This window comes from Eufriesea mexicana, unplaced genomic scaffold (genome assembly GCF_001483705.2).
Source record: "Eufriesea mexicana isolate 0111107269 unplaced genomic scaffold, ASM148370v2 scaffold17514, whole genome shotgun sequence".
NCBI classification, from domain to species: Eukaryota; Metazoa; Arthropoda; class Insecta; order Hymenoptera; family Apidae; genus Eufriesea; species Eufriesea mexicana.
The window spans coordinates 371,017-380,701 of NW_016924843.1; the positions used below are offsets into that span (position 1 = coordinate 371,017).

The following is a 9,685-nucleotide window of genomic DNA, read 5'->3' on the forward strand; positions in this document are numbered from 1 at the left end:
TATATCTGTATATACATATATATCTATCTACCTATGTATGTATATATATATATGTATGTATTCGTTGGATAAATATTTTTATTTGTGTATGATTAAATTTATGTCCTCGTTTGTCGATTTAATTGTATATAGGTTACGACGATAATTAATTATTATTATTATTACGATTATTATTATTATTATTATTGTAATTATTATTATTATTTCGTGCCCACCCGTGTCAGTATTATGTTTCTTATTCGAAATCTCAGTGCATGCGGATTGGTTCATTTCACTCGTGTCTCATTAAACAGTTTTCAAAGAGACATTTTCTACGCGATCTGTTAATTATTGACGACACTTGTTCGATTCTCGATCTGTCTTGTGAAACACATTGTGCGTTTCCTAACGCTTTTTTGACGACAAACGTACAGCATTCGTAAAGAGAAGTCGAATATCGTCGCCTATTTGATGCATTATTGTTGATATTAATGGCGCCTCGTTAAAACGACGAATTCGTACATAATCTTCTCGTACAAAAGTGATTCGAGATATACAGACGTATGGATATTTAAAAGATTCAAGTATCGTAGTGAAATTTCATCAAGAATTGAAAAGAAATGTTTACGTTTAACGTTTAATTGAAAAAATAGGTATTTGGTCCAGTTACCTAACCTATAAGAGTTCCCGCGTAAATTTGAAAGACTTATTGACTAGAAGCAGTTATTTATTGAAGATTTCTTTATTTTTAAATTATTTTTGGGGAAAAATTTGACAAATTAAGGCACATCGAGTTTTTAATCGAGAATTATAAATATATATTTCATATAGCATTCTTTATATTATCATATCTCAAAATGAATCGAATTTCTTTATACCTTGAAAATTTGAAAGATTTTTTTGATTTGTTGCAACATTGAAATACTCAAGTATTCGCTATTTATTAATCGCAGAAGCGTCTTTGATATAAGTTATACTTGACTATATCACATAATTGAATTTTGTTTCTATAATTTTCTTTTTTCTTTCATTTATTCATTGTTTTTTGTTTCATACTCGAATATATGCAGATAATAAATCGTGATTTTAAAGAAATACAAATTATAGAAACGTATTAACATTATCTAATCTATTAATCGCATAATCTATAAATCGGACGATTTGTTATTATACTGTTTCAATTTGTAATAAATATCATTTTAATTAATGAGTAACTTTAAGTCGATTAAATTTATATTTAACCGTAATTGGTACTCAAAATATATTTTGTGTAGTAAATTTATTCATCGTTTAATTAATAGTTACATTATTAACTATATTTATTCTAAATTTATTATGTCGTTAAAAGTTCACGTATATCGAGTATCATGCTTGCTACACTTTGAAAAGGTAACGCGGTTCATTTTGACCTCATGCTATCAATTGAGGGTTATTACTAGCTAATGATAGCCTTATGTAATATGTTCACGAGTCAAGTACATAATACGAACTATCACAATATTACACTTAACACGATTTTTATAAATTATTCGTCAAATTATTCTTAAATCGATACAAGCTAATTTGTAATTCAATTTTCTATTCCATTTTATTTGACAAATAACATTTTTTCCTTTTTTCAGTTTCTTTTTTAGATTCCAATTAACTTCAGATATTTTATATTTATAAAATTATATAAATTATATATTCATAATTTTAATTCGTAATTATAAAAAAGAATTATAAAACTTTAATTCCTTAAGATTAAATTCGGTTATTTGTCGTTATTCAAACACACATTTACAGGAAAAGGTATTTCCAAAATTTCAATTTTAAATTTAATCCGAATTTAAATTTATAATCAGAGCAAACTGTTCGATGAGAATATTATACTTCGCAAAATTCTTTACGATATTGGTGTCGACCATTCTGTAATTTTGAATATTTAAAAATACGTATGACCTAAGGAGAAATATTTCGAATTTTTATTTTTGTCATACGTCCACGTTACTCGACATTTTCAAATAGCCATACGTTCTAATAAACGTCGAAACGCGTTCTGCTTGTCCCTTCATGCATGCACGATGAGGATTTCAACGCTTGCATTATTCGATGACAAAATTCGACGATATAGAATGAAGCAAAGCTTACTACGAGACAACTTTCATTCGTTAAACATTGTAAATGAACAATATAATAATTAGCTTTGTACCAGAATTTTTAAGTAACAACAGACTGCTCGTGAGTAATAAGTGAAAAATGGAAAAAAGAATTAAAGATAACAGTATTTAAGAATAACTGTTTTTACTATTCACTCAGACTAATCATGAAGAAAATGGTGCACTAGAATACCCTAGATGAGCTTTTACAATTCGATCAGGCAACAAAAAAGGAAATATTATATTAATTTTTATGTAAATGTTGAGAAAAATGTATGACGAATTACAGAATTTATTTTGTTTATCACTAAAACGAGAACGATTGCACGAAATCGTGATAATTCAAATCCGATCGTGATTTGTCACTAGAACTACCAAACTAGTCAAGATGGCGGGTTCCATTTTATTTTTGCAATTACTAAAAATTGTGCAAGATATTTTGTAAAGATTGATATTAACTTTTATTGAGAAAGAAACGTAATCGTGTATGTGTATTTAGTTTCATTATACCACTTTAATTATATTCCACTGTATATATACCATTACTACCATTGGAGGTTGGTAATTCTAGTGGTAAATCGATAACGAATACGATTTTGTTTTTGTATATCATGAAAGAAAAGAGTATCAAAATTGTAAGAGGAAGGAAAGAGATAATGATGTTAATTTACATAGGGTTTCTAATTTATAATCAGACATACATTAACTTTGCAAATACGTATAAAATTTTATAAATATTTTATTTATAAATATACACGAAAAGAGTGTGTTTTTACCATAGAATGTATTATGTACAATGTAACACAAATTGGTCACAGGCCAATAATTAACGGTAAGAGGAAATCATTATTGCCATATGAATTTCTATTGCTAATTGAAGAAATCAAAATAACTCTTTCAAAATATTTTAATATTGCAATTTATAGCAAAATATTTTCAACAGAAAAAGAACACACGAATGAGTTAAAAAGATTGAAATAAAAAAATCCATATTAATTAAAAATCACGAAAAAGAATGCTCTTTTGCACCGTACAGTTCTCGTCCATTTTCCAATAAATCATGTTTCTCAAACCAAAGTTTCATACAAAAGGAATCGTAGAAATCGAGTCGCGAGACGAAAACCAACGTAAAATATCTAATATGCAGAGAATTGACGCTAGAACCTTGGGAATTTCATTCTCCCTAAAATTCCACTAGAGATCACTTTATCTCCTATTTTCTTAATTTTCTGCATATTTTTAACAAACTTTTCAAATATTCTTAAATTTCTTTGGTGTTATAAATAATTGAACATTTAATTACTTAATATTGCCTTAGGTTTAAGGATTGAATAATCGCTTATTCTATTTTAACAATTTCATTTAATATCCTACATGGCTGTGTTAGCCAAATATATCGAGACCAGATTTTCGAAATGCTTGAAATACAGGTATTTTGGCATATTGACAATAAAAATATACGAAATCTTATCCTCGAGACAGTTTCTAACCCTTTGCACTCAAGAGGCGACCCTCAGTCGCCATTTAATCATATTCTAAAAATCGACGTTAATTAATATATCAAATTTAAAATTACCCAACGATGCGTGGAATGTCGAAGTAAAATTATTCTACGTCTTAATTTGTATACGATTTCTTTTTTTTATTATTTACAATTATAAGTTCAAATATTTATTTATATCTCTTATTTTATTTTACTGTTTTAAAAATGTCGTCGACCTTATGTCAGGATATCTTCGAATTACAATTTTTCTGTAAGGAATAAATCGTCGAGTGCAAAGGGTTAATACCAAAACATAACCTGTTTTCGGTATAAATTTGATGTCAAAATAGTAGATACAAAATGTAACTAAACCTTATAAAGACCTTATAAAAATTGATTGCCAAATTAATACTGTATCATAACCAAATTCCAGAAAGAATTTACATCGATAAAGTATATGAAATTATTTCTTTCTGTTTATACTTCGCCATATTTCTCATAAATTAGTATATAGTACATTCATATTCCAAGATAAACAATTCAATTTCCATTGAATATCTGATATAATATATTAGACACGAAAAGTCACTAGATATCGTAAGAGTACCAACGTAGCGAAAAAAGAAGCCAGACCATTCAAAATGGCGTCCGACCCACGGTTCTAGCGTTAAGTCGCGCTTCGAATTCTAGGTTATCATTCGAAGTGAACGAGCATACACAGATTTTCGACGGTGCACAATGAACAGCATGCTGTGCACACGATCGACTTTCACGTCTCCTGTTAGATTTTTCGCTCAGCGTCTCGTGCAATTCGTCCATTGGTGTTTAACAGGGCTCGAGGTACCGGTTCCCTTCGTTTCCTTCGCGATCGATCGTAGGGGCTTCATTCTCCATCTTTTTTTTATCATTTCTTTCGTTTATTCCTTTCCATGTTCGTCGTCAAAAAAGGTTAGTCGGGAATTCGAGTGGATTAATCCCTCGCGAGCAATACTCGCGAGAGCCGCGTGGAGATTTCTTAAACCGCACGGTGTTGCATCGGTGATCGGTAGATTTCATCGAGTTCAGATGAACGTGACCAGTTGCAATGCCTGGTGAAACCTTCGTCGGTATCGCGTTACGATGTTACGTGGAAGCGTCGCTCGATAGGGCAGTTATTCGATCTATTCTCTGAGGATACATCGCGAGTGATTCTGGCGCGAGCGATCCCGAGGATCCACTGGTTTGAATCGTTTTTCGACGTCACTTGCAACTTTTCTTGCCAATTTCACTTACTCCGCTCTTACTCCCTACTTTCGTTCTTGTATTCTCGTATTTCGTGATTTTATTCGAAATTAGATCAGTAGTAGTAGTAGTAGTAGTAGTTTACTACTACTGCTACTACTAGTAGTAGTTTAATGTATCGGTTGTGATCATGATTTAGTATTAACAATGGCAGCTAATTATTATGATAAAATTGGTTGTATAGTGATATCCATGGAATATAGTATAACTGTTTCAACCCTTGGTATTATGTATTGTATACACATACGTTGTCGGATAAATCTATATTGTGCTATTCGGTTTTATTTTTATTTAAAGATACAGTAGTGAGACTACTTATTGTTTATAATTATGAAATATTTATCCTTTTGAGAGCAGAGAAGGGGTCCCAGTGTAAGAGTGTATGGGGGTTGCTGAAATTAATGCTGAGGGATTTAAAATTCTCAGACTACAATGGGATTAATATGTATGTGTTACGGAGAGTGCAGATTTTATAATTGAAAGATCAGGGAAATATTTTGACATTTGATTAAACAGTTGTCAAAATGGATTAAATTTTTCGATTAACATATTGACGAATTTTAGACATTTTTATACGCGAGGTTGATATTCCTAATTAAAGAAATAACACGCGGAGTTAAAACACTGTAGTATATTATAAATATTTTGAAGATAAGGTATTTAAGTCCTTTCATTTTGCATAATATATGGATTTCTTTCCCAATTATTTGAACAAGTAAATATTGATAAATTTTGTATCTGTACTACACTTGGTGCAAGCAGATGTCATCAATCGTGTTATGAACTGTAAATGGTGCAAGAAGTACATGCTAAAAGCGATAACAACAAAGTGCAACCGAAAGTAACGATTCAAATCAGTCTTTCGAGACTACTAACAGAGTTAGTCTCTGCTTCAGTCACGAGTCACTCGAGTCTCGTTGCCTTTAACCGAGTCCACACCAAATCTACAAACATGGAAAGAAAGAATTAAAATAAAAGAGAAAGAAACATTCAAGACTTGCGATGGTACTGCAATTTTTGAACGATCGTATAACGTAGATGCAAACGCGAAATTTGAGCTACCATTTTTGTAATAACAATACGATAACAATAGTAGTTTGTAAATGTGATCTAAAAATGAAAATAAAAATGTAATTATTTACGTGTAGAGATAAGCCATACTCATTTGGTTCCTAGTATTTCGACTATAAACAAAGGAAAGAAAAAAAAGAGGAAGATAAGTACGAAGTTTTACTAGTCACTTGTTTAAATGACAGTATTAAATACACGAAAGAGCGGCGTTCGAATTTTGAAGAAAATAAAAATATCAAACAATTTTAGATACCTTTATTCTTCGAACGATTTATATACGACATTCAGTCATAATTTCATCCCTCATAATCTCATTGAATTAATTCTAGTCTCAAATAAAAATAAGGAAAAAAAAAAGAAAGAAAAATACAAAATAAAATCCTGTACATTTTGCTACCTATAGGAATATAAAATAACACGAAATAAAATTTAACACGTTCATATACTTGTAGAAACATAAAATAATACAAAATACCATCTGGATGCACATATATATATATCCCATTCATATCCTGTATTTCCATCATTCTCCTATACTTTTCCAGTACCTAGAAGATACAAAAAAAATTACTCAAACTCGCAAATATAAATACTCCATTGCCTTAACAATACCAAATCAATAAAAAGCGAAAAAAATTGCACGATCGTCGCATTTTTCCTCAACAGAATCCACCGTCTCCTTTCATGTCGGTCGGTTCGGTGCGGACTTCCGGCAGAGGCTCGAAGCAGTTCCTGGTCCGACTTTGAACCCTTTGGGTGCTTTATCGTGCCGGCTGATCGGCCCTACACATTTGTGATACTCGGTTCCGCACAGCCCTGGCTCGGACGTTTAATACTCTCGCTCGTCTCCTGGTACGAGCAGCGCGTGATGTAATTAAATCGACTTTCGTGGGTCGTTGGTGGGGGTAGGGTGAGGGGTGAGGATTGGATTAATCAGCGAAGACCAGCGGGAAGGTGGGAGGGTTGGTCCGGTTGATAAGAACCACGTGAATCGAGGGTGGTATACGAATTTAATAAGAGCGAAATCAATCTCGATTTATTATCGAGACTGGTCTACCTTTTAGAATAGGAGTGGGGAGTCGTTAAGGCGGTGGGGAGTGGGGGTATGATGTATGGGCAGACTGAGTGGGGAAAGGAACGGGAGTGGGGGGTGAAGCGCGAGTGGCGGGCGAGGATGATGAGCTGAGAAAGAAACGGTAAGAGTAAAAATGATGAAACGATGCTCGCGTCGCTCGACATTGCGCCTGTACCATTTTGCTTCTTTAGCAGAGTACAATGCCATTTATTTTTGTAATACGTTTACGTAGGATAGCTATTATTTTTATAGAGGTTTACCGTGCTACCAGTAAGTCTTATAGAGGCCTGCGAAATAAAATAGTGTAGGATTTTTCATAGGAGCCGCGGATTCCATGATATAAGATATAAGGTTACCTGGGATTCGATGTGTAACGATGTTTAAAAGGAGACACGCACTTCTAGTACTGGCTTTTGTTTTCGGTTATCGTACACGTTCACGCGTTTTTCTTCTGTGAGATCCATATAGCGGGAACACCCAGAGCAATGCTTCTTTAGGGGCGATGCGGTCCACCAAAATAAACAAGCAATTCGTATCTTAAGGTCACGTGACACCGTTAAACCTCGTTTAGGCTGAACCTTGCCAGTTTGCCGCAGTTCTAGAAAAAGGAAGGGAACACAGACAGCAATAAAGGAAGTGGATAGATGATAAAATGTTTCTATACGAGAGTAGGCGATCGTGGCCGTCTTGACGATAATTTCTGGCATCTCGAATTTTCATTTTCGCATCCAATTGGATGATCGATTATCGTGGAGGCGGTGCAACGTAGACGATAATAACACGCAATACTTCTTCCGCTGATTGCTGCTTTTCGTGAGGTTAACTCCGGATGAACTTCCAGGCAGGTCTCTCGATGCGTGTCCTACGGTAATATTAAGTTTTAAAGTTGAAAGAGAACTGTGTATATTTTATGAAAAAAGATATAGTAAGGTCATACATATCTACAAATAGATTTATATACTCACGGTATGGCTACTATTTGAAATTAATTTTTTCACCTAGTATTTTTCCATTTTTTAGCTATTATATATAAAATCAGTTTGTTAATTCTTCGTTCCAAAGTATGGAAAAGTATGTGGAAGTACTGTGGAAGTAAAATTAGAGTAGTGTAATGAATAAATTGTTCTAAGTACGGTATTTCTATGTAAGATATTATTTAAAGAGTTTGAGGTTATTTTAATGTATGTGATAATTTTTATAGTATGTTAATAATGAGTTTACAAATTGACAAAATGTATAAAATATTTCTAAATAAGATTTATAAGATCAAAATTTAGTAAATTACGTTACATTTTTTTGTAAATATAATTATTTATATATCGTTATTTAATATGAATAATGTGAATAATGTAATGTTTATATCTCCAATAATTTATTCAAATATTAATTACCGATATTTAATATTGATATTTGGCCATATATGTTACAAATAGTCTGTACCAACATCCAAAATTTTGTTTACCATTTCAGGCGAAGATACGTCATCATCAAATTTATAAATGCTTTCATTTCCAAAAATATGTTCCCTACAAATGATCAGAACCAATTTTATAAATGCCATTTTAAAATTATAAAAATAAAAAATTTGTTTCAATATTTAATCAAATTTTTATTGGCCTTACTATATTCTCTTTACGTAAGTATACAAATATTGTCGCTTTGAGAGACTTGTCGCGAACAAGTAGCGCGGTCTTCTAATCAAATAGCCACTAAACCTAATATAGATTATACACCACGATGCCATTATACCGTATAAATAATTAAAGCGAAGCTATCAAGTCAAACAGTGTCGCGAACATGTGATATGCGCAAAAGACGTTGAAAAGAAGCAAATCTCTCCGTCGAGCAGTGTTGCAAACGGTGTTTCATTCGAAATGCATCCGAATTTTTGTAAACGCGGCTTGAAGTCCTACTACTTCCCGCGCGTTTCGTTCCGCGATGTTTCAGAGATCTCCGTTTCTAACGTCTTCCCCAGTCATTGAAGATATTCCACTCTTCTTTTGTTCGAGCAACGGTCTTCAATCGGTAGAAACAAAATGGAACTCGTTCGACTAATCGCAGGCACGTAGAGAATATACAGAACACACGTACACACACGATAGTCAGTTGAGGTTAACACTGGTATGGTCTATAACAAACGCTAGGATACTAGAACCAAGAGCAAAGAAAAATAAAAGATAAGCAGGAAAAATAAAAGAAGAAAAAGATCGATTGGCTCATTAGGCCGTAAGTACAAGCGTAAGATTTTTTATTGTTAATATTTTTCCTCAGGTCGAGTCTTGAACGGTGCCTAAAAAGCTTTGATTAAGGATCAAACAAGAAATAAAAAGCAAGTTCTGAATTGCGTGTCGATGAACTTTTTTTAAAAAAGACAAAGAGAAAGAGAAAAAAAAAATGGGAATTATTTATCGGATTCTTGCGGTGTGTTGTTTCGGGTTATCCTCGAGAAAGAAAACGAGAGAGAGCAAGCTCGCACGATTCGAAGAGAGAGTGAAATAAAGAAAGGAAGAGAGAAAACAGAAAATTAATAACAGAAATATGGATGATCGATTCATCGAAGGAATAAAAGATTCTGATACGACACGACGATAAAGATAAGATATACCTATATACATACCGTCGGTGCGTAGAAAGTACCGTGTCATATATATATATATA

The 9,685-nt window shown here is 32.6% G+C and overlaps 1 protein-coding gene across 1 annotated transcript in view; it reads left to right on the forward strand.

Moving 5' to 3' along the window:
- Window positions 1–7,987, forward strand: part of LOC108554159 (zinc finger protein 39) — a 16,997-nt gene extending 9,010 nt beyond the window's left edge. Inside the window, exon 3 of the transcript XR_001890680.1 lies at window positions 6,619–7,987. The gene's annotated coding sequence lies outside the window, so the exon portion shown is untranslated. The remainder of the gene's footprint in view (window positions 1–6,618) is intronic.
- The last annotated feature ends 1,698 nt before the right edge of the window (window positions 7,988–9,685 follow it).